The following is a 24,050-nucleotide window of genomic DNA, read 5'->3' as shown; positions in this document are numbered from 1 at the left end:
AGAACTTGGATGACGTGATGCTGTCACCCGGCCGAGGGCACATGCTAGCGGCCCCTCCTCGCCATACGACCCAATGTGTGCTGCCGTTGATGCCACGCTATACGATGTGCCCCAATCAAGAGCACCAAGCCTCCAACCAACAACCTACATCATCGCCGCGGTTTCCAGAACACCTCCCGCCAACCACCTACAATGGTGCCGTCATGGGACGATCATGGGTCATGGGACGTCATGGGACAATGGTGTGTCATGGGGACATGGCGCCTCGTGGAAGCTTTGGTAACATGCGTGAGGCCCCTGTGTGCTATAACTGCTGTTTCCGTGAACATCTGGCTCCATTATGTGGTCAGAGGCGTCGCCCCCAGCAGTGCTACTACAAGGGACCATCAGCTTCTTCTCGACGAAACAGCTGGTGAAATGGTATGCGCTCGATGTGAGACGCGTACATTGGGTACGGCTTCCAGCAAACAGCCCGTAGTGACCCATGTGTGGGACACAATTTCCACCGGAGTTTTTGCAACGACTCACCTTCCTCCGTGCGAAGCTTGATGCCACCCCACAACATGCCGGTTCCTTTCACCATCTCCTGGTCGACGCGTCACCCCCACCCCCTTCGGGAAACTAGGTGGTGCGACCAATGGAGATGAAGTCGCCGAAAAATTTTCCCTACATCCACCTGTGCCTATACCCGCTTTTATGATGAAAAATAAGGTCCCCAAGCTTATTGATGGACTTTCTACGATGGCTTTGATAGATACTGGAGCAGCTGTTTCAGTGATGAGTCTTAACTTCAAATTGCGGCTAGGACACAAAGTGATGTTTCGCTTGGACAGTTGTGCATAATTTCGTGCAGTGAGCGGGCAAACGCTGTGCCTGATCGGTGTGTGTGTTGTTAGTGTTACTTTGAGCGACAAAGCGTTCGAGGCCCAATTCGCTGTCCTGACCAGCTCCACCCATGACAACATCTTGGGGATTGATTTTCTATGCCAGTGCGGTGCAACAGTAAATTGCACTGATGGCGAGATTATGCTATCGGTATTTGCTGACAATCGCAAGCACTGTCAAGGATCTATCACCGTCATTGAGGATGTTGTCTTGCCGCCCAACTCGATGAAGAACGTTTGCGTTGACACCTCTGCCTTGGATGCCGGCACGTTTGATGTTCTTGTGGAGCCAGTCCTCTCAATTGCGCCAAGAAAAATGTGCTCGTCCCACATTGCGTTCTTTTCATCAGTGATAGACAATCGAACTTATGGGTATTGAACTATTCAAATGAACCTGTCACCCTACCCTGCGGTTTGCGACTCGCCCTCTTCGAACAAAATATGAACAGCTTTATTGCATCTTTAAGCGACCAGAGCGTAGATCCTATTCGTGCAATGCACTAAACAGAAGACAAATTCCTGAGTATGGTAAACAAGTCGCAACAACTTTGATGAATATTCATTTGGCAGTAGTGGATACTCCGTTTCCTGACCTAACAACTTTACGAGCAAAGCAATGCAGTGATAACAGTCTCGCTTCTTTTTTTTATTTCCGGAACGAACCGTCAATATGGTTCCATCGTAAAGGATGGCGTTATTTACAAAAATAATTATTCTGGCATAGGCCCTCGCCTACTTCTAGTTGTGCCCACAAGTCCGTGACAACACTTACTTCAAGCAATGCATGACGACCCAACATCTGGCCATACGGGTTTTTCTAGGACATTTTATCACATGCAAGAACACTTCTTCTGGACGAAGATGCGTAAAAGTGTGACTGCATATGTTGCGAGCTGTGAGCAATGTCAACGCTAGAAGCGTCCTACAACTCCGTCAGCCGGACTACTTCATCCCATAGCACCCCCGGGTTCACCATTTGACGTCGTCGGTGTTGACCTACTTGCCCTTTTTCGCGATCAACAAACGGCAACCGATGGATTATTGTGGGCGTTGACCACCCCACACGCTACACCGAAACTGCGTCGAGTCCTGCGGCAACGGCCACTCAAGTTTTACAGTTCATGCTGTCGCACGTTACATTACACCATGGATCTCCCTCTGTCATCATCAGTGATCGCGGGCAGCAATTCGCTGTCAATATAGTTGAAGACCTCCTTCGTCTTGCTTCGTGCCATTTTCGTCACACTACCCAGTATCACCTTCAAGCTAATGGCTTGACGAAACGAACTAATAGGACTCTCGTCAACATGATTTCCATGTATGTTGATTCCGGACACAAAACATGGGACACCATCCTGCCATTTATAACTTTCGCCTACAACACCACACAGCACGGAATAACGAGATACAATCCATTTTATCTGCTCTACGTACGCCAATTTAGCACAGCTCTTGACACTATTCTTCCTTTTTCCGAGACTGATCAACCTACTCTCGCCGAAACCATTTGCCGCGCAGACGAGGCCCCGCGCATCGCCTGTCTTCGAACTTTCGTCTCCCGGAAACGCTCTAAGAATTCTTACAATGAAGTCACCAGCACGTATTGTTTGAGAAAGGGGATTTGGTGTGGCTTTGGACGCTGTTTCGCAAGTGCGGCCTCCACCAAAAGTTTCTGGTCAACTACACTGGTCCATTTGTTGTCCTGAAACGTCTCAGCGATGTCACAAACATGATATCTCCGCTGTTGTCAACTGGCCGCCACTCAAGCAAGACCAATGTCATTCATGTGGCTCGTTTAAAACGCTTTCATCATGTAAACAAAGCCTAAGTCGCCCTGTGGGCATCGTCTGCAAATGGGGAATTGCAACAATACTGAGGGGATGCGTGGTAAAAGAAGATAACGAGGTTGGCACGAGCGCTGATCTGCCAGATCCCTGGACTCTCGCATTCATCATCTCTTGTCAATAATAATGGCATCTCACCGTAACAATATTATAAATGTCTGTTATGTTCCACACTTCACATGGAGTGTACCTATAGAGAAAACCACAATAGGCTTGTTAGAGCCTGAAAGTTTGATAGCACCACGCCTTCAGCAACCTAAAGGAAATACTAGTCGATAGAAATTAACTACAAGACACCCCAAACAAGGGCCACAACTAAGCATGTAAACTAGATAGGGAATAAATGCTAACTAAAAGGGCCCACATAGTCAGCTGCCAGCATTTATAACCAAATATTCAAATGCCCTCTCAAACATAAATATTAGGCAGTGCCTATTCTGTGATCCAGAACAGAGCATAAACACCTGCTTTATTTTGTGGACCAGACGCACAATAAGCTACAGCTTTATTTTTTTGACCACACCAATGTAGACTTGTACGGTGGAGCGTGTGGCTAGGCTATACACCCGGAGGAAGGGCTGTACGTAGCCACGTCAAGATTTGTTTGCTGTGATGTAAATGTTTGATTGATTGATTGTTTGTTTGATTTATTTGTGGGGTTTAACGTCCCAAAACCCCCAAATGATTATGAGAGACGCCGTAGTGGAGGGCTCCGGAAATTTCGACCACCTGGGGTTCTTTCAACGTGCACTCAAATCTGAGCACATGGGCCTACAACATTTCCGCCTCCATCGAAAATGCAGCCGCCGCAGCCGGGATTTGAACCCGCGACTTGCGGGTCAGCAGCCGAGTACCTTAGCCACTAGACCACTGCGGCGGGGCTGTGTGATGTAAATGTACCAGGGAGGTTGTATGCGGACAAAGGTGTGGTTTTCCCACGCATTTCTACATGGCACAGTATGCTGTAAATAATGCGTTTCGTAGGTGCACATCCCAAGTTCGATTCTGAATCGTTATTAGGAGTACCTATTACACCACATATGTCAACAGTTTGCCCTAGAAAGGCCAATTTTCGTAGGGTATAGGTCTCAATGAATGCAGCTCGTTTGATTTACCTGAAACGTAAATAAGTGTTCTATTGTGAAAATAATTGAGAGTAGCTTTACTTCTTCCTTCAAGACGAAGCAGTGAGCTATGCAAGCACTGAGGAGAGTGGCCAATGGGCCCGGACACCCTTTATTCTGAAGTTAGCTTTTCCTCTGTTACAGGCAATATGGCAACTACGGCAGGTTGGGTGGGTTAGTAGATATGACTCGGTAGACAAATCAGTTGTGCATGAATTGCGTTGTTTATTGCGTCATCAGCAGGATCCGTTTGCCGCCGTTTGCTGGGCTGGGTGTTGTTGTTTTGCAGGTAGTACGGATAACCGCCAAACACAGCAGGAACGGCCATTGGATGCAAAAGCATAATCTTAACGTTCTTTATAGTCGTTCTCAGTAAAATACAAAGAGCACACGACCGACCACTCCCTCGGCTTCACCTTGCTTCCTCTCCCTGAGAGCCTTTGCAGAGAAATATTCTTCAGCCAAGCAACCCAACGCCGTAGCTCGAACAGGAATTCATGGTGCTAAAAGGTAAGGTCTCGTCCCTCGTTCAACTTGAACAGCGGCATTCAACAGCTTAGTGGCATCACACCACCATTAACATCATCTGCTACAAACGTGCACAATAAAAACCGCACTGTAGCACAGAAAACATGTGTCTAGCTGCCCACACACACGGTCACACAAAGCAGTGGCCATGCAGAAACAAACAAGGCGACAAAGCACACGAACGCTCATAAATCCTGGGGGGATCCTCCTGCTACATGAACCTGCGTTTACTTTGCGTACAGCTGCAATGACGTTCTTCCTATCACTGACGATCCTTGTCGAGAATTATTCTTCAGCCAGGCTTTCCGATGCTGTGGATTTTAGGGCAATTGGTGGTACTCCAAGCTAGCATCTCTTCTCGCGTTCGACTTGCACAGCCGCACACACAGCGGCATAACAAACTTGTCGCATCACACCACTGAAAAAACATCTGCATACGCTCACACGATCGCAGGGAAAAAAAGCACGAGAAAGCACACGAAATAGCTCACGGACACGCACAAATCCTCATGGACCAGCATTTAAACACGAAGTGTCATCCGCTTTGACGGGTGGAGCGTCAATGCCCTCCCCAAAAAAGCGGCCGAAACTATCAACTCTGCCCAGTCTCGCTCACCCATTGACAACGACGCGACGCAGCAGGCTGCATTTTTTTAATGCAACAGGAACAAATACAGGCGCTCTTGGTTTGTGCGATTTCCTGTTCTAGTGCTTGTGTGCGTGACCCTATTCAGTTAAAAGATGAACCAATACCAACTAGGCCAACTATCTGTGCTACAACAGTAATTTAATTCGTTTCCTGCAAAGGACCGATTGTCATAGCAATGCCTCTTTCTGTCTTCAAGTTTCGACTACTCGCTGATGGGTACGCACTGCCGGCAGCGGTCCGATGTACGCGCGTAGCTACAACTTTATCTGGTGGATCTCGTCTCGGGAATGTCCTTATCTAAAGTGTTTGTACCTTACACCGTGGCCGGGGCACTATATCATGCCATCGCGTGCAGCAGTGCGACATCATACGTGTTACGCCTCCACAGTCGTCCGCTTGATCAATGTCCGTTGTGCACACACATTGCGAACAGACGCCAGGCCAGAGAAAGATTGATGCAGCTCCCTCTGCCTGTATTTTTTTTTTATTGCAATAGTGGGCATGGCAGCGTGGTATCGATGCAGCTCGTACTTATCAAAGCAGGCGTGCTAGCCTGCACAAGCCTGATAGAAATCCCAGAAAGCATATAGAAAATGTTGACGAGGAATCGCCATCACGACACAGCACTGTTTCTTCAGCACCATAAGCATACATAAGCGCAGACTGCTTTTCCAAGCTTCTCTCCATTTTCCAGTTATTTCCTGTGTGAGTAATCTTCGGACCAACATTTTTTTCCAAATTACAGTGCAGTAATACTCATGTAATGGCTTCACGAGCTGTTTGTGCTAAAATCAAGCTGCTAACACGCACGTGCTTCAACCGTAGCTGAGTTGTGCTACCAGGTGCTCTTTTTCAGTGTGCCACCTATCCAGCGCTGGTCTCCCATAGCGGCGCATCTTCCTTGTGCATACACGCATCGGTGAGGCTCAATCAAGTCTTTCTTTTTTCTGCCACACCCTTCATGATCCGTGTCATTGTTTCCACACGCTCCGTGTTATAAAGCCGTAATTTATTACACGCCTAGCTGGTATCGGCGACACTCATCATGAGACGTAAATTTGCAAATGGAGGCTGGCACGTAGTTAAGCGAGGTTGGTGGCAGGAGCTGAATATATTTATAAGAGTCTGTTCATGCATCAAAATGCCTGATATTTAAGTGTACTGGGAGGCATTGAAGCTATTTCAGAAGTGGTCGTGGCAATTTTACTTTAATGGATATTATGAATCCAAGGAAGTCCGAAAAATAACTGCCCCAGCTTGGCTCAAGTTGAGTATTATGCAGGTACACTGGGATGACACCTTCAATGGAAGAACCTCAATTAGCTAACTTCGGAGCACGCACTTTGGTGGAGGTTAGGCCCAGACTTGCCAAATTTTGAAGAAATGTCTTGGTGGGAATACCAGCCGCACCAAATAAATCTGAAGAAACTGAGACAGGGAGGATGCTAGGCTATCAACTGACTTTATTTAGATAAAAATGAAACAAGCAACCGATATGAACACACGTGCCCCGACATGCTAGAATTACTGGAGCTCTTTGTCATTCAGGAACACAGATGCTGTGTTCAGGACCAATTTTGTATATAGATCTAAAAGGCTTCAATATTTTCCCGCTGCTCCTGCATATCATCTCTTCGAGTGACCAAAACATTGCTGCAAAGAGGGTCACAACCACGTGCCTTGCAATGAATCCGTATATTTTTCCCCGTGCCCGTAGGAAGTAAATTGGCGTGCAACCTATCATTGACACACCTGCCCGATTGCCCAATATATTCTTTGCCACAGGTCAAGGGATCGATGTAGACAAAGCACGTCTCACACATTCTGAATCTGTTGACATGTACTAACCATATTTTTCACATTTTTCACAACGCATTTACATATGCTGCCCAAAATTCATGGTGTAGAAAAACAAGCTTATGGCATTTCTCGCCACCACCTTCTGAAGATTGTGTGAGATGCCATGTGTGTATTTTATTTATTTATTTACAAAATACTGCACATCCAATGAGGGTCAATGCAAGAGAAACAGAAGAGTACAATGTAAACAGCTATAAAAAAACGAAAAAAAAATACTAAGATAAGACAATTAACACAATCCGTTGACAGGATGATAAGACTATATACCAGAAATGAACAAAATAATTATGGCATCACAACGACTTGCTTCCACTGTTCACACTCCTGACATTGTCCGAAAAGCTGTTCAGGTGCAGGCAGACTATGTACCAACTTGCCCGACAAGTCACCCTATTGAAAAAATGTAGCAGGATCAAGCAGCCAGGACGATTTGGCGCAGTGGTAGTAGCATCACTGTGGTTGAGCACTCTTCACTGAAATAAGATGTGTCATCTGCATTGCCCTCTAAAAGAGGAGGAGCAGTGTTCGCTTCTGTTTCTTCTCTCACTTTATGAAGTGGCCTTGATTTTCTTCCGTCGGGCTCTTGTACGCAAGGCAGTAATAACGTTATAGCATCTGAGTCTGTCAACCTTGGCTTGTACACACTCTTGTACAGAAGAGTTCGAAATAGGAGCGCCCTACGTAGACGCAGACAGGATATACAAGGACAAGCGCTTAATACCAACTGAAAGTTTATTCGTAAATCTCTGAAATACATACTGACAGATGAAACAGTGTCGTAGCACATACGATAAAGCCAAATCATGAGCCAAAATAACAATACCGATAAAATATCTATGTATGTATGTATGTAGGTAAGCACTTGTCCATGTCTATCCTGTCCGCGTCTACGTAGTGCACTCTTATTTCAAACAATCGTGTATCACCAACTCGCCCAATCAACTACATTGACATGTACAGAAGAAAAATAGGGAAGCTAGCACAGGGCGTACACAAGAATACACCAGTGGAGGCCATACAAGGGGACATGGGATGGTCTTCCTTTCCGTCAAGAGAGGAGGTTGCCAAGGCAAGGTATGAAGACCGGCTGGTGAGGCTCCCTGAACAGAATGTGGACTGCAGGATGCTCATCCATATCCTCTTTGGAGTAGGTCTACGAGGTGGACCAGACGCACAGCAGCTTTGCGCCGACGTTTCGGGTTGCCGGCAGTGTGTTTAGAGAGAGCAAACAAGGAAGGCAAGACTAAACCCAGAGAGGGAGTGCGGGTCAAAATATGCGAGGTGGAAATGACCGCATGGCGAAACTCCTGTTTAAAATGGCATACGGCTCACTGGCAAGAAGTGAGGCTTAAACATTACGAACGAGATTTCTTTTCAGCTGTTTTGGTCGATTCCTGGCAGCAAGTGCCCGCGAGCACAGACTTTCTCGTAGAAGGAGGCGCTTCTTCTTCTTCGGTTTGACCTGGGGCGGCGCTTGATTAAACATACTCTGGCCTTGTGGTAACAACCCCTCGCTGTTGTTGGATCTTGCACGAACAAACATGGTCATCAGCTCCTCTATAGACTTCCAGAACACTTGCAAGTTTCCACATTTATCGGGGTAATTTTTCTTCATGGACTATGACGATGTCTCTCCTGCTTTAACTTCTTTGGTGGGTCTAGAACACGAAAAATGTGCTGATCGAAGTTGAAGCAGATATTCTTTTGTCCACTGGTTCCAAAAGTTCTCACTTAGCCGTTTTCTGTATGCATGCCGTCGTAAAGCTTCTGTGCGCGTTAGGTTCATTGGCGTGTCATTGCCGCCCTGTGGTAGCACCGTAAGTTTCCTTCCAGTAATGAGGTCTGCTAGGGTTAACGCACGAGGTTCCCCGCTATCGATATAGGTGAGAGGCTTCACCCGATTTAGGTGAGAGGCTTCGAGTTCACAACTGCCTCCACTTCCGATAGCACAGTAGTCAGCTCCTCAAAGTTAAGTCGAGCTTTGCCGAGAATCTTTCTCAGTGAAAGCTTGATAGTCCGGACCAGACGCTCCCACCATGCGCCCCACCATGGAACGCTGGGAAAAATAAACTTCCAGGTGATCCTATTGTGACCCAAGTATGCTGATACGTCCTCTTGGAAAACCATCCGACAGAGCTTCTCCAAGTCTCTTGACATCTTCTTGAACGTTCTTGCATTGTCTGAATAATTTATGTGAAGGAGACCCCTTCATGCTACAAAGCGTCGTAAACACATGAGGAAGGCTTTTGAGGTCAGGCTCGAAACCAGTTCCAGGTGGACTGCTCTGGATGTAGCACATACGAAAAGTGCTATGTAGCATTTGCTCTCTGCGGCCCTAGCTGTAGTCACAACAAAGAGCGGTCCTGCAAAGTCCACTCCAGTGACTTCGTATGGGTTCGTCGTTGTCAAACAATGGCGTGCTATAGGAATTGTCGGAGCGTCGCCTGGGCTTATACTGAAGCTTCTGCACATATAGCATCCGTGTATCACTTTCTTCACCAGTGTTCATGTCCGGCAAACCCAATATTGCTCTCTTAACTGTGACAAAGTGTCTCTCACGCCTCCATGTAAAGTTTCGCAGTGTGCTCGTACTGTCAATGATGTGCATAAGCGATCATCGTGCAGGAGGATGACTGGGTGTTTTACCTCTTCAGATGCTTCAAGGTGTAACAAGCGCCCACCGACACGAAGGATATTGTTGTCATCCAAGAACGGGTTGAGGTCTGATTAGAGCGTCCTTCTTTACACTTGTTTCTTTCCGAATCGAGCTTATTTCTTTTCTGAAGTATTGTTGCTGCACATGCCTGATCCAATAATTTTCAGCTTCAGCAATCTCTTCAGCTACTAGAAATCCAGTGTGCGCTGCAATTTTAATTCGGCAGCGTTCAATGAATCTGAATACCCAGGCCGTGACCCTGAGTAGCCTTTCAATTTCGCTGTAACTGTTAATGTCCGGGACTGGTACTGACGTTGTCTTACTGGGTATCGCAATGTGCACGGCAATCATTTCAGAGGAAATCCTGTCGTCGGTGCTGATAGATTCTGACGTGGTTGAGGCCATTGGTCTTCTGATTCGCATAGCCAGTCTGGTCCATGTCGCCACATGTTACTGGATAGTAATTTTTCCATAGAAACTCCACATGTGAGCAGGTCGGCTGAATTCACAGGACCAGGGCAATACCTCCACATAAAAGGATCTGTTTTTTCCCTGATCTCTTTCACTCTGTTCCACACAAACTGCTTCCATTTCGTCATGTCGCCTTTTATCCACGAAAGTGTGATTGTGGAGTCCGACCACAACGTACAGTGGATCTCGAAGCCCGTGAGTGCACTTGACACATAGCAAAGTAGCCTTGCTCCAATCAAGGCTCCTAGAAGCTCTAGCCGTGGTAGTGTCGTTGTCTTGATAGGTGCTGCACGGGCTTTTGCGATCAGCAATTCGGGCTTTGCTGAACAGCTCGGTACGACGTTAAGCGCTGCACCGTATGCCGAAGGGTTCGCATCGCAAAATACGTGCACCTGTAGCTTTCTGGGTGATGTGAGTGATTTGGCTCCACCGCCAAGATAACGTGGCATGGAAACATTCTGCAAAAGCGGTAGTTGATGCACCCATTCACATCACTCATCCCGACGATCTGGAGGTAGCTGCTCATCCCATGCTATTCCACGTGTCCATAACTTCTGGAAGAAGATCCTTATAGCAATGGTGAATGGCGCAACAAATCCCATGGGGTCGAATATTCTGGAAGCAGCTTGAAGAACGAACCGCTTGGTATCACGTTTTTCTTCCATAAACTCGAGAAGACCCCTCAAATAAGATGTGAAATAATCCGTGTGTGGATTCCATGTAGGATGACTGCCAGTTGGGTGTGTTCGTAAAGGTTCATGATGAAACAAGCACTAAAAATTACACACACTCAAAGAGGACACAGACGAGTGCTCGTCTGTGTCCTCTATGAGTGTGTGTAATTTTTAGCGCTTGTTTTATCATGATTACATGTAATTCCAAGTACTGTCACACTTGTCTCATGGAGGATAGCCAGTTCCTTGCCTGCGGTCTGTCTCTCGTGCTCTAATGCAATAATCAATCCATTTGAGTTAGTCGTCTCTTTCCTCAGTGTCACTCCTGCTTGCTGCATAATCTCCTTGGCTTCTCTGCAGATTTGAAGTGCTACTTCATCTGACTCTGCTCCAGCCACTATATTGTCCACGTAGAATGATTCACTGAGAAGTCTTGTGGTTCTGGCTTTGCTTGAATGCACGCTCCTCAGATGGTGGAGTATAGTTGCCGTCAGTAGGTAGGGACTGCAAGTCGCTGCGAATGGCACTCTCGTCATTCTTCACTTTTAAATATCCTCCTCTGAGAAATGCAGTGCTTCCTTCTCTCGAAACCAGAGGAACCTAAAGGCATCTCTGTCTTTCTCAGCGATTGAAATTTGGAGGAATGCCTTTTCAATGTCGGCAAGAAGAGCTATACGGTGCATTCTGAAACGTAATAATACTTTTACGAGATCCTGGTACAGATTTTCATTCTTTTCCATGCATTCATTCAATGAAAAACACCCTTTTGCGTGAGAGGAAGTGTCGAAAACGGTCCGGACCTTTGTGGTGAGTGCGTGCTTTTGGATCACTTCTCTATGCAGCATATAATAAACTTTTGACGAATCCAGGGGAGGCCAGTCGACAACTTCTGCATGTCCCACTCGTAGGTACTCTCGTATGATTGTGTCATACGTCTTCAAGAGTCCTTGCTTATTTGACAATCGGGAGAGAAGTTTCCAAAGTCTTGTCATAGCCACTTGCTTGTTGTCCTAGAGCTCCACGTCTTCCTTCCAGGGCAGCGTCAACTCGTATCTTCCACTCCTAAAGCAGAAGGTCTGTTCAAATTACTGGAGTGCTCGTCGATAAACTCTCAAGGTTATGTCGATTCTTCCCTAGAGATGCACATACAGTCATGTTAGTGCTTGGCTTACTTGCCGGTATTTTAGTATTTGTCCTGCAAGTTTCTCATGTCCACTGGCTTAATTTTTGTGGATCACACATGCTTGTGGCATGATGCCCTTGACAGGTAGAGCACGTAATCTTGCCCCTGCAATCACACGCCCTGTGACCTTTCGTCGTGCATCAAAAACACCTCATGTCTTCTGATAGAATGAGCTTCTTTTCTGGTAGCGGGAGATCCAACGATCACTCTTCCGAGGAATGTTTGCTCGATTTGCAAAACACACAGTTTTCAGGTACCTTCTTTGTGTTGTTATGGAGAACTGAGGACGTGGGTTTTGAGCTACGAGATTGCCGTGATTTGTTCTGCACATTCTCATTAGGACTGTCTTTTCCACAATGAGCAAACTCACTCTTCTCTAAGCTCTCCACTTCGATAGACAAGAAACTTGATAGGCGTTCCAGCTCCGTGTTAGAGGCTTCATTACTGCGGTAGCTCGCTGCCCGATTGGCACATGACCGATGATGCTGTACAACGAGATAGTGTGGTATAGCCCGCAGCAATATGTCGCACAGCATTGTCGAAAAGAACATCTTGCTCACCCCAAGGGTCTCCAGTCCTCTTATGTTAATGATGATCTGGTCGTACAGCTTTCGAAGAGCCATCGGGTCACTTGAATGGACTGAAGGCAACAAACGAAGCCTGGAGAACTACTCCTGCTCGAGTCCCATTCTGTCACCGAAGCGTTTCTTGAGTATGTCGATGGCGTCCTTGTAGCAAGCTTCTGTGGTTGAGAGGCCCACAATAGCTGAAGCTGCGTCGCCCCTTAGAAAGAACCTCAGGTAGTTGAACTTGTCCGTTGCCGTGAGGTTTCCGTTCTGGTAAATCATCTGGTCAAATTGCTCCCAAAAGTTGTTCCACTGGCACAGGTTACCAGCAAATGGGGCGATGGTAAGCTTGGGAAGCTTGGCACCAAAGGCTCAAGCGGTAGTCGCTACAGACGAAGTCTGAAGCTCCGGTGCTGATGACCTGGCCGCAACAATACGGTCACGCTTGCTAAGAAGCTCACTCACGACGCTGTTAGCGTTGTCTTCGTATTCAAGAATGGTGTCGTACTCTTCCTCAAACTCTTCATCTGGTATGTCGCTCTCTAACTCCCTGTTGATTTGGTTCAGCTCATTGTTGTTCGCCTTCAAACGTCCGTACATGGCGTTAAGCTGATCGATGGTGGCTGTCGCATCGCCGAGAAGAGCTCTTGCCTCAATGATAATCCTGGTGTTGAGAGATCGTCTTGACGTCTGCTTTGGTTTCAGCCTCTCCATAGCGTTCAGTTCACTCATAGCTTTCCGGAATCTTCCATGGTCCCTCGTAGCGGTTCCCGGATCTTCAGCACCAAAACTGTTTAAAATGGCATACGATTCACTGGCAAGAAGTGAGGCTTGAACACTACAAACGACATTTATTTTCAGCTGTTTTAGTCGATTCCTGGCTGCAAGTGCCCGTGAGCACGGACTTTTTCGTGGAAGGAGGCGCTTCTTCTTTCTCGGTTTGACCTGGCTCTGCGCTTGATTAAACACTCCATCGAGACAAAGTCATCTCTTGAGATATCCGGCGGAGAGAAACTCAAAATAAGTGCAGAGAGGTTCTATGACAACTAAAAAAAAAAGTGCTTTGCTGTCAAAGGCGAGGGCGGGTGTGCTGCGGACGCGACTCTGGAGAGCACGATTCACAGAAAGTCTTGTAAAACATGCGCCCTCTGTGGGGGATTGGATGAAACGCTCGGCCATGTCGTCCTCAAGTGGTGCGAGATTCTGCGCATTGCATTGGGCTTCGGTGTCGAGAGTGGACAGATACACAATGTGGTGGAAGTGACGAAGAGGCGCCTTGAATAGTGGTGGCGGCGCGCAGCGCTACGTGTTTAGAGGTAGCTCATATTTCTGTGTTAGTCAGTTTAGAAACTTTTTTTTTTGTAAGTTGTATTAGTTTACTTTTATCTCTCAGCTACACCGGTTTTGGGGCCCCAAACTACAGCGACCCATTAAAAAAGGGCGAGACCACCGACATCATCAGCATCGATTATCTCGTGGATGGCCTTTTGGGGTGACGAAGTCCTCCCGATTTTCAGTCATAGAAATGCTTACGCTCCGAACATCTGAGTTGTTGCAGATGTCGCCATCAGCTTCATGACTACTGCACGTTGACGAGAATTCTGAAGTCCTGGAAGGTGTCCTTGGACTTTGACACTGCTCTTCAGTGTTGAATTCTGTACAGTGGGAACGCTAGTCTGTCTGCTCCTAGAATGTTGCTCTATTTCTCGTGAGGTCTAGCTTGTGTGCAACAATATTGCTATTCAGTATGTAGGAATAGCTAGACACTGAAAGAGTATTTTTCTTTCTGCTTCTGTACTCCACGTGAGCTTGTCGACCTTTCTTTTCGATCTTATACTCTGATGATTTGTGGGGTTTAACGTCCCAAAACCACCATATGATTATGAGAGATGCCGTAGTGGAAAGCTCCGAAAATTTCGACCACCTGGGGTTCTTTAACGTGCACCCAAATCTGAGATCTTATACTCTGCTTTGACCCTTGCAAGAATAATATTGTGCTCGTAAACATCGGCTTCCTCCAACTCTGCTACTATGTCAACTGTGTTTTCAACCTCTTTATCATTTCCTCTGAGAAGCTCATACTGTTAAGTCGAAATTCGGTGAATATTCCGCAACTCACATATTGCTGGGCCATCCAATTGCCGAAGACGTTTGATGTCTGCGATGACCTGTGAGACGGCCTTGCATACTTGACTTTGCCTTTTGAAAAGGGCCTCCGTGATTCAGTCCAGTGTCAAAAATGGGAGAATTCACTGGCCGGTCACGTCTCGAGGTGAAGTCGGAGTCAACATTGCACCATTGAACAAGGTTTGCACAATATAATCTTGGAATCGTCCAGATTTCATGCTACAATGTAAAGGTCACTGGCAGGATTATGCCTCGCACATCAGCTTCACCTGACAGCGGCTTCGCAAAAGTCCTGGAGGCTACGGATGCGGTCAAAGTTTGCGAAGTCCACTCCGTCTCACCTTCGAAGGCCCTTTCCCCCAGGTTCCCACTGCACCAAAATAACGAGGAAAGGTTGAGACCCATGGCAAAGTCCCTCGAAGACCTCTTCTTCATTCGAACATTCTGATCTGATTTTTTTCTATGGTAATATTGCCACTCCTCGTATTCTACACAATTTTCCCCCATACTTCACCCAACTCCAGCAGAAACAGCATTGCTTTTATAGCGAAAGCTTGTGTGACACCAGGTGACACAAAATGCAAATTGCGTAAAGAATGGGTCGTCCAATGATCCAACCCATTACAAAAGCTTGTTCGTGTTCACCTATTAATTGTGGCGCATACCCACTTCAGGCATATTTCTCCGTCATCAACAGCCACTGCATAAAAAAAATTACACAAAATTCCTAGCAAGTGTGTAGCTGATACCACACTTGTCTGAAGAATGACGAAGGATAGCATAGTGAATGCCAGCTTACTACACAAAACTTATGATTAATTATGGCGCAGTGGGTACCCAGCCAGTGTGCTTGTAGCAATTACTCAAAGAGTGTTTGGAAAAGGCTCTGAAAAGCAGCTCTTCCAGCTTTCGCTGCGACAGTGCTGTGCATTTGGCGCAGGCCTGGCATTCTTTGGCGCAGGCCTGGCATTTGGCGCAGGCCTGGCCAAAGCTGCTTATGATCACTGCAAAATAATGACTGGTCATTGACTCTCTGCGGGTTTCATTAAATGGATATTGCACACCATTTCATAATTCTTTGCAAACAAGTGTGCCCTATTTCAAGAACAGTGAATATAACCCAACAAATATGTTCAGCTTACTGTCAATCATAATATTAAGCATAGTGTAAAAGAAAAATGGATTGTCACTGCCACACTCCAACAGGGGGCTGCCACACTGCCACACTCCACTCTGGTGCAATATACAAGGTCACAGCCTCAACTCCAATCCACTTTAATCCCATGTGGTGAATACTAATAAGGGGCTTGAAAGTGCGATGTCACTCTTGGGATGTTCAACCGAGCCCCAGCAGTGAAGTGCCAAGACAGACAAAAGAATAACTCTTACATGCGATTACTTGAAAGTGCAATGAAGCATCGCTGCGTCGCTGGCTGCTCAACATCCGTGGCCGCAAACGTTTCCCTCTGAACCTGGACCACAACAATCCCACGCAGTGGGGAAAACACAAGATTGATGTTTAGCTTACACTCTCACTAGCCCGCAAACATCAATGAACGCAGCCCGTCCATGTGGAAAACACTAATGACAGTAGACATGGCGTTTCATTGCCCAGCATGCGACTGCATATTCATGAGGCTGCATTTTGATAGATATTAATTGAACGGGTTTAACATCCCAAAACCCCGATATGATTACGAGAGATACCGCAGTGAAGAGCTCCAGAAATTTTAACACCCTGGGGTTTTTTAACGTGCATCTAAATCTTAAAGAGATACCGAACAAAAATTGGAAAAACTAGTTGAAGGTAAAAAAACCTAGAGGCACTGCGCCAACCAAAGTAAAAGTTTAAAAAGAAAAACACAGAAAAAAGACATTTTGGCTTCCACACGTAAGTCTTGTTCACAGTAAAATCATGAAATTTCACTGTGAACAAGACTTACGTGTGGGAGCCGAAACGTCTTTTTTCTGTGTTTTTTTTTTTCTTTTTAAACATCTACTTTGGTCGGCGCAGTGCCTCCAGGTTTTTTACCTTCAACTATGTATCATCCCGACCAGATGGGCTTCTGTCAAACTTTAAACTTCATTGGAAAAACTGACGAAACTTCGTAATTCCACTAGGAAGATGCCGCTGTTCCGATAAACGGAGGTTATATCCCGCATTTTAGAACAGTTTGTTGTATTTTTGATGAATTGGGAGCGTGATCACTGACGTCAAACTCACCGCACCGCATGCAGGATGCTGGTGTTCTTGTCCTCCCCCCCCCCCCTTTTTTTTTCCTCAAGCTGTTCTTTCACTCCACTCTTTCCCTTCCACAAAAGAGCTGGTGCTTTGCCCCAGCCGGAAGCATTATTCAATGCTGTTGCGGCTCATACCAGTTCCGGGAACCGAAGTGGAAAATGAGCGAGCCGACACATGAGGGCTATGGCTGGCATTTTCGGCTTGTCAGTTTCCGGTGAGTTTGACGTCACCCAACGTCACATCCTCTAGTTCACGGCGCTGCCGCTAGACGCGACAGTTTGTGAAAAATACATTAAATTCATGATTTTCTCCTAGTTTCTGCTTGGAATGAAGGTTGTCTCTATCGATTTCAGGATCCGATCTATCGATTTCGCAAAAAATATTGGCAGCAAAAATTTTTTTTCAGTATCCCTTCAAGTACACGGGTACTTTAAAGCCCTAAATTTTCCAAAAGTTAACTAGAGGCGACTCTGGTGCTGCTATCGTTCAGCGACCAGGGAATGATGGTAGTACGTGGATTTGCATTGTCTTCGTGCTTGTGGGCTTCAAATGCATTTCTGGCTTTGTTTATTGGAGTGTTTTGGTTTTGATTCCAAGAAAAGAACCGTTTTGAACTTCGTGACCCGATTTGAATTGTTGAGCGTAAAAGGTTAAGGTCGTAAAGTGCAACTGCCGAATATTTGCCGATTGTCTTCTCATAACAAAGCAGCTCCAAGCCATACGAAGCAAAATGTAGCCAAAAGTACAATTAGGCAAATCTGCGCACTTCCCATCATTCCCATGCTCGCTGAAGCACCATGCTTGGCAGCTCCCACTAGCGCCACCAAAGTTCCTTCTAATGTGTTCATAGGAAACTCTATGCCTCGAGCATCGAGAATATGGCTGCTACAGCCTGCATTCCCCGATTTGCAGCTCAACAGTCAAGCACCCTAATCACTCGACCACCACGGTGGGTCATTTTGATGGAGGTCAAATGTAAACATAAAATGTGACTTCATAGTAGTGCCTTGTTTCACACTTTGTCAGAAGTGACAGCAACAGTTCACTGCTATTATCAATCTGTTCAGCCGGTCGTGAATGCCGAATAATAATGGCACATTAGAGCTGAAGGCCTCGCTTCAATCACTGCCCTGCTTGTGTTGGACTGCACTCATTGTCACCGACATGTGAAGCAGTGTACACCACAGAACGATGCATACAAAACACGTGTAGGTACTAGTGTTTTCTCACACACGTGATGATGATTAGTCACCAATACAGCTGTCAACAATGCCCATATGTTCCAGAGCTGTCCCATATGCTGCAGCATTGGTTGCTCCACAAGGGAGAGCTCAGGGTAGATCGATGGCTTCATTTCTTTGTTATTTATTTATTTATTTATTTATTTCCAAAAAAAATGCAGACAAGCCTTTTGTAATACAAAATACATCAGGGTTACAATTGAAGGAGAGCCTGAAATGTATCACAGTCAACTACCGTTACTACGTCTTTATCGAGTTCATTCCATTCTGTTACAGTTCGGGGAAAAAAAGAATATTTAAAAACATTGTTCTTGCATTTAGATGGCACTAATGAGTATGGATGTCGTAGCCTTGTAGAATAACCGCTGGAAAAAGAAATGTAGTCACACTTTCGGCTCTGTAACTTACCCTTGACAATTTTAAACATGAACTTAAGGCGAGCGATTTTATTTCTAACTGTAATGCTTTTTAAGTCTGCTTGGCGAAGTAACTGAGTAATAGATGATGGACCGTAACTGTTAAAAATAAATCGTACAGCCTTACTCTGAACTCTATCCAACTTACGTGTGTTCGTCTGTGTAAACGGGTCCCAAATAATATTTGTATATTCTAAAATTGGCAGGATTAATGCTTTGAAAGTGGCGAGCTTACAGATGGTAGATGCCCTCTTGAGAGACCTCCTTAAAAAATGAAGTTTAGAGAATGCCTTATTAGAAATAGCTGTGATATGACTATCCCAGTGAATGTTATCAGTTATAATAAGACCTAGATATTTGAACTCATTGACACGATTTAATGATTTACGATCAACTGTATATGTATATAAAAGAGGATTTTTCTTGTTACTTATGGTCATTACAGCGCATTTGTCGTAATTCACAGCCATCTGCCACGTCCTGCACCAACACATCACTTTATCTAATTCAAAATTCAGTGCATTTTGATCTGAAGTTGAATTTATCTCACTATACAAAACACAATCGTCGGCATATAGTCTTATTTTAACGCCACAATCATCCACCATGTCATTTATAAAAAGAAGGAACAATAACGGTCCTAAAACTGATCCCTGAGGGACACCCGAATCTACAGGCAGCTTTTTTGAGAAATGTTCATTAAAAACAACATACTGTTTTCGAGATCCCAGGTATGCTTGTATCCATTGACAAAGCTGTGGGTTTTTTAATACTGCCCAAAGTTTCATAAGTAGTCTGGAATGAGAGATTTTGTCGAAGGCCTTCGTGAAGTCTAAAAAAACAGCATCTATCTGTGACTGGTTATTTATGGCTAGTGCGAAGTCATGGACAATTTCAACCAATTGTGTTACTGTGGAAAACCCACGCCTAAAACCATGCTGAGCTGGTGAAAGTACTGAGTGCGACTCCAAAAAGCAGGAAATGTGTTTATGTATTATGTGTTCCAATAACTTGCAGCATGTGCAAGTCAAAGCTATTGGGCGATAATTACAAACCAACTGTTTATCTCCATGTTTGAATAAAGGCTTAATTTTAGAGAATTTCCAATCCTCAGGCAGGACACCTCTGGATAACGATTCATTAAAAATAATTGTCAAAAATTTTGAGGACCATTCAGCATAACTCTTTAAAAAGGCATTTGGTAAGTCATCTGGGCCACAAGATTTTCTTAAATTCAAATTCAGTAATAATTCAAATGTGGCTTTCTTAAATTCAAATTCAGTAATAATTTAAATACGCCAGCTTCTGTGACTTCCAGATTTTCAATGGGAGGCAGGTCTTTAAACTTGCTAAAAGTGGGGGTGGTTTTGTCATCACAAGTAAAAACAGATGCGAAGTGTTCGTTAAATGCATTGGCTATTTCTGTTTCATCTGATGTGCAAACGATATTTATAACAAACGTGTCTCTATTGGATGACTTTGGCCTTATAAAATGCCAAAAATGAGACGGCGATTCCTTCATCATGTGAGTTAACTTTACATCGTAAAAACTGCGTTGTTCGATCTTCATCCTATCTTTTAGTTGTCGAGACAGATTGCGGATCAGAGAACGTGTTGTGATACTCGTGTGCTTTTTTAGTGATTTCCGAAGACGATTAATTTTTCTCTTAATGTGAATTATTTCTCGTGTAATCCAGGGTTTCGACATATGTACCTTCTTTTTCTTGAAAGGAACAAAAAGCTGTATGCACGCATGCGCAGTGTTTTTATACTTTAACCACAGAGCGTTAACATCACTCAAGCCCAGATTTACACTTTCGCAAAGTTCGTCGTAGGCTATCTCCAGTCTGTCTATGATGGATGCATCGTCGGAAGAATGAAATACTGGCACACGTGTGTATTTAACATCATTTTTGTACTTCAGCAAGTGAAGCTTAACCAAGACTGCCATGTGATCTGAAATACCTGTAACCACTTCGCAGTCAATTTTTCCGGAAATATTACCATTCACAAAGACAAGATCAAGAATAGATTTACTGTTTATCTTGCACACGAGTGAAATCGCTAACTAGTTGCGTTAAATCAAAGCGGAAGGCAATGTCAATAAGCGCTTCATCGTTAATGGGATCAGAACTTCCTGCGATAAACGAAGACCAGTTGATGCCTGGAAGGTTGAAGTCTCCACATAAAATAAGCTTGGTAGTTTGATTTGTTTTAGACGAAATATACAGCTGTAATTGTTCTAAAACCTCAGGGATTGAGGCAGGGGGCCTATACACAACTCCAATAACAAGGCTTTCTTTTCTATCGATAAGCTTACAAAATAAAGCCTCAACGCCAGGGGCATCAGGCATGCGTGCTATCCTGTAAATATTTTTAACCAGCAACGCAACTCCGCCCCCTCTGGAACCACGATCCCTTCTGTACACGTTGAACCCCGAAGGCGCAACTTCACTGTCATAGACACCGTCATGAAGCCATGCTTCTGTGAGTGCGACTACGTCGGGGTCATGAAGTGCTATCAGGTGTTCAAGAACGAGCTCTTTGTTCAGAATGCTACGGCAATTCACATTTAACAGTTTCAATGAACGCGGGCTTTCCTGTCACTTCGGCACGTACCTGGGAAGGGCAACCATATCATTCTTGGCCTCGTCCCAAACGAACAGCTTTCCATTCACAGACACCCTATCGAAGAGTAGTTTAACACATTCATTTCGTTCCCTGTTTACAACTGTGCTGTCCCTTAGATTCTTCCTGGCCTGACGCACCTTTTGTGAAAAGTCCTCAGTTACATATAAGCCCGAGTCCTTAAGTTTCACACAGTTCCTGAAAATTTCCAGTTTTTTGCGATAATCTATTAATTTGACGATTACAGGTCTTGTTTTATTAGGCCACTTTGAGCCAAGCCGATGGCATCTTTCGATTCCGGTTACTGTTAAGTCTAACTTGCCCTTAAAGAAGTCATCAGTTATGCGTGAAGTAAGCGATGGCAGTGTTTCATCTTGAGGTTCAGAGACACCATGAATGATTATGTTGTTCCTCCGACTTCGATTTTCAAGGTCATCCACTTTTTCTGCTATGGAAGTAATGGCGCTTTTAATCGTGCTTACGTGCAACTCAACAGCAGCAACCTTGGTTTGGCATACTGATAGATTTTCTAAACCGCATTCCAATGATTCTAGTCGATCTTTAAATTGAGCTAATGTGTTTGTTATGTCTTTCTGTGAACTTTCAAATTTGTCCATTCGCTTCATCAACTCTTTTTGGCCCGCGAGTATCTCGAGAAGTAGGCTGCGATCACTTATGTGCTATATCTTCATGAAATCAACAGACAGTGAAGGCGTTATTTGCAGTCTTTAATATGGTAATTATAACATAAATATAAAAATTTAACTAGACAAAAAATAACTTGCCACTGAATGGAACCAAACCGTGTGTGAGATGCTCCACCAATCAAGCTACTGTGCCAGTTGTCCACTATATCGCATATTTCTGTGCATGTAAACCTGGGAGTGAGACAGCTCCTATCCAAGACAGTGAGTGTTGAACCCTCCATTTTGCCTCAAATCATTATTTGCATACCAACTGATGGGAATAGAAAGTACCCCCACACCCACAAGTGCTAAGGTAAGTGAATACCCTCTCAACTTGCATGCCCACAGAAGTACAACTAGAAAAAGCATTTTCGCAATTTATCAGTAAAGGGATGTACTACCAGATTGGTCGCTAAAGAGCGACATTTGATACCACCACAAGGTGTAGTGGTATCAAATGATAATGTCTGCCATTAAGATAGCCCTCAGTTTCTGTGAATCTCTTAGGACATGGGTTCTCAAGCATATTGGTCTCAGAGGATCTTGCTAAGCACCATCATGCAAGCATTTCCAGTCGGTTCACGCTGCATTCACAAGCGTTTAATTCAAAAGAAAGGGTTTAAAAAATAAGATTTAATTCACCGACATGCCACTGAATCAACAAATATTCTTGCACCAACAAATCTAGGTAAGGCTCGCATGTTGGCTGCTGCTTCAGATGACTCCTTTGCCTACTTTTCAGACAGGCTAAAGTCGAGAATGCCTGCTCACTACAAGCACGTGTTGCAAATAACTGACGCATATGTTCCCTTCTTTCTATCTTTACACCCTTTCATCCCTTAATCCTCCTAGCGTAGCGAACCAGTCATGTTTCTGGTTGACCTTCCTGCCGCCTGTCCACTGCCTTATCTTCAGGACCTATCTTCAAACAAGGGAAATGGACATAGGGGTAATATAAGGCCTCCAATATGCAAGTGCAATTGCTTATCTGCGCAGCCCTTTTTTGGGGTCTGGCTGGCTACAAGCTACTAATGGGATTAATCGCGTAGATTGTGCTTATCAGTTAAGCATCAAGATGTGCTTATTGACACTCGGGTTAGTAGTGGAGGTCCTTGAGATCAATCAAATCACAGTTTCGCCATCTAAGTCAACCAGGGAAAATTTATCAGTAACTTGTGGAACACCGAGGTTCCGCAGAGTCACTTCGAAAAACCATGCCTTAGGAGCTGTTCAATTCACACCCATATATTACACATATGCACAAGCATTCAGCGAAGCAGGTGCCAAAATATTTTAACAGTTAACAATGAACATTTTCGCAGGTCTAAAGTTGTGGCTACCAAATTGAAGATACTGGTTTTCGAAATTGGCCCACCATCACTTATTCACGCCGTTGCTAAGTATCCGTTTCCTTGTTTGGAGGAACACATGAAGAGGCATTTTTCTGATGATGTCACACCTGCCGCTGAAAGCTGGTTCGATTGTCTATCGCAAGCTTTTTCTTATATGAACTAGAGGAAAGGCAAAAAAAAACAATGCAGGAAGAGCATCTCCTTGAGAAGGCAATTCCACTAACTCAGAAAAATAAATATCAGTTGCCAAAACCTCTCCCACATGAAATCAAAGAACTGCTTAAAAAGCCTAAGCTAAGGCATTGTTGGGTATCGGACACTCTTGATGCAAAGCTTTATATTTCACCTAGCACAGCACCTTGAAAGCTTGAAAAAGCAGGCCCTCTGACACCAAAACTAAAACAGAAGGTCATAATAACAGCCTTGGCAAATTTCATACAGACAGCTTGTCAGAAGTCTCCTTTGCAACACCATCAACCATCATAGCTCTTCGTGAAACAACTACCATAGCTCTTCAAAAGGAGCTCACAGATCAAGCCTGGCATGAGACCACAAAAGTTTGAGGTCACAGTCTTCACAAACCAACATATTTGCACAGTGCAAGAAAACGAGTAATTACAGCCCTCTTTCCTGTCCATGCTTCTTCCCTCCGTGAGCAAATATGTTGATTACAAATCACCCACAAGCCCAAGCATCCATCTCATCAAGCCTCATGAACACCTTGTTTAGGTGCTACTCAGCTGCTTTCATAACTTTCTTTGCATCACATAGAGTTTTTTTTTAACTGTGAGAAGAAATTCTCCACAACGGTTACAGGAACAGGTTTCGATCAGCATTTGTCATACACACCAGCAAACATCTGCTAATAGGTTGCAATGCCATGCTATCCTCAATACTGATTTTCACCACGAGGATGAAT

General features: G+C 44.8%; 1 protein-coding gene across 2 annotated transcripts in view; it reads right to left on the bottom strand.

Moving 5' to 3' along the window:
* wts (serine/threonine-protein kinase warts) overlaps positions 1-24,050 on the bottom strand; it is a 264,916-nt gene that overhangs the window by 210,095 nt on the left and 30,771 nt on the right. Inside the window, exon 2 of one of the 2 annotated variants that reach the window (XM_075896365.1) lies at positions 15,956-16,038. The exons of the other annotated variant lie outside the window; for it this stretch is intronic. The gene's annotated coding sequence lies outside the window, so the exon portion shown is untranslated. The remainder of the gene's footprint in view (positions 1-15,955; positions 16,039-24,050) is intronic. 2 annotated transcript variants of the gene reach the window in all.

The sequence above is a fragment of the Rhipicephalus microplus genome, chromosome 5, assembly GCF_043290135.1.
Source record: "Rhipicephalus microplus isolate Deutch F79 chromosome 5, USDA_Rmic, whole genome shotgun sequence".
Classification (NCBI taxonomy): Eukaryota; Metazoa; Arthropoda; class Arachnida; order Ixodida; family Ixodidae; genus Rhipicephalus; species Rhipicephalus microplus.
This window is presented reverse-complemented; position numbering and strand designations above follow the sequence as displayed.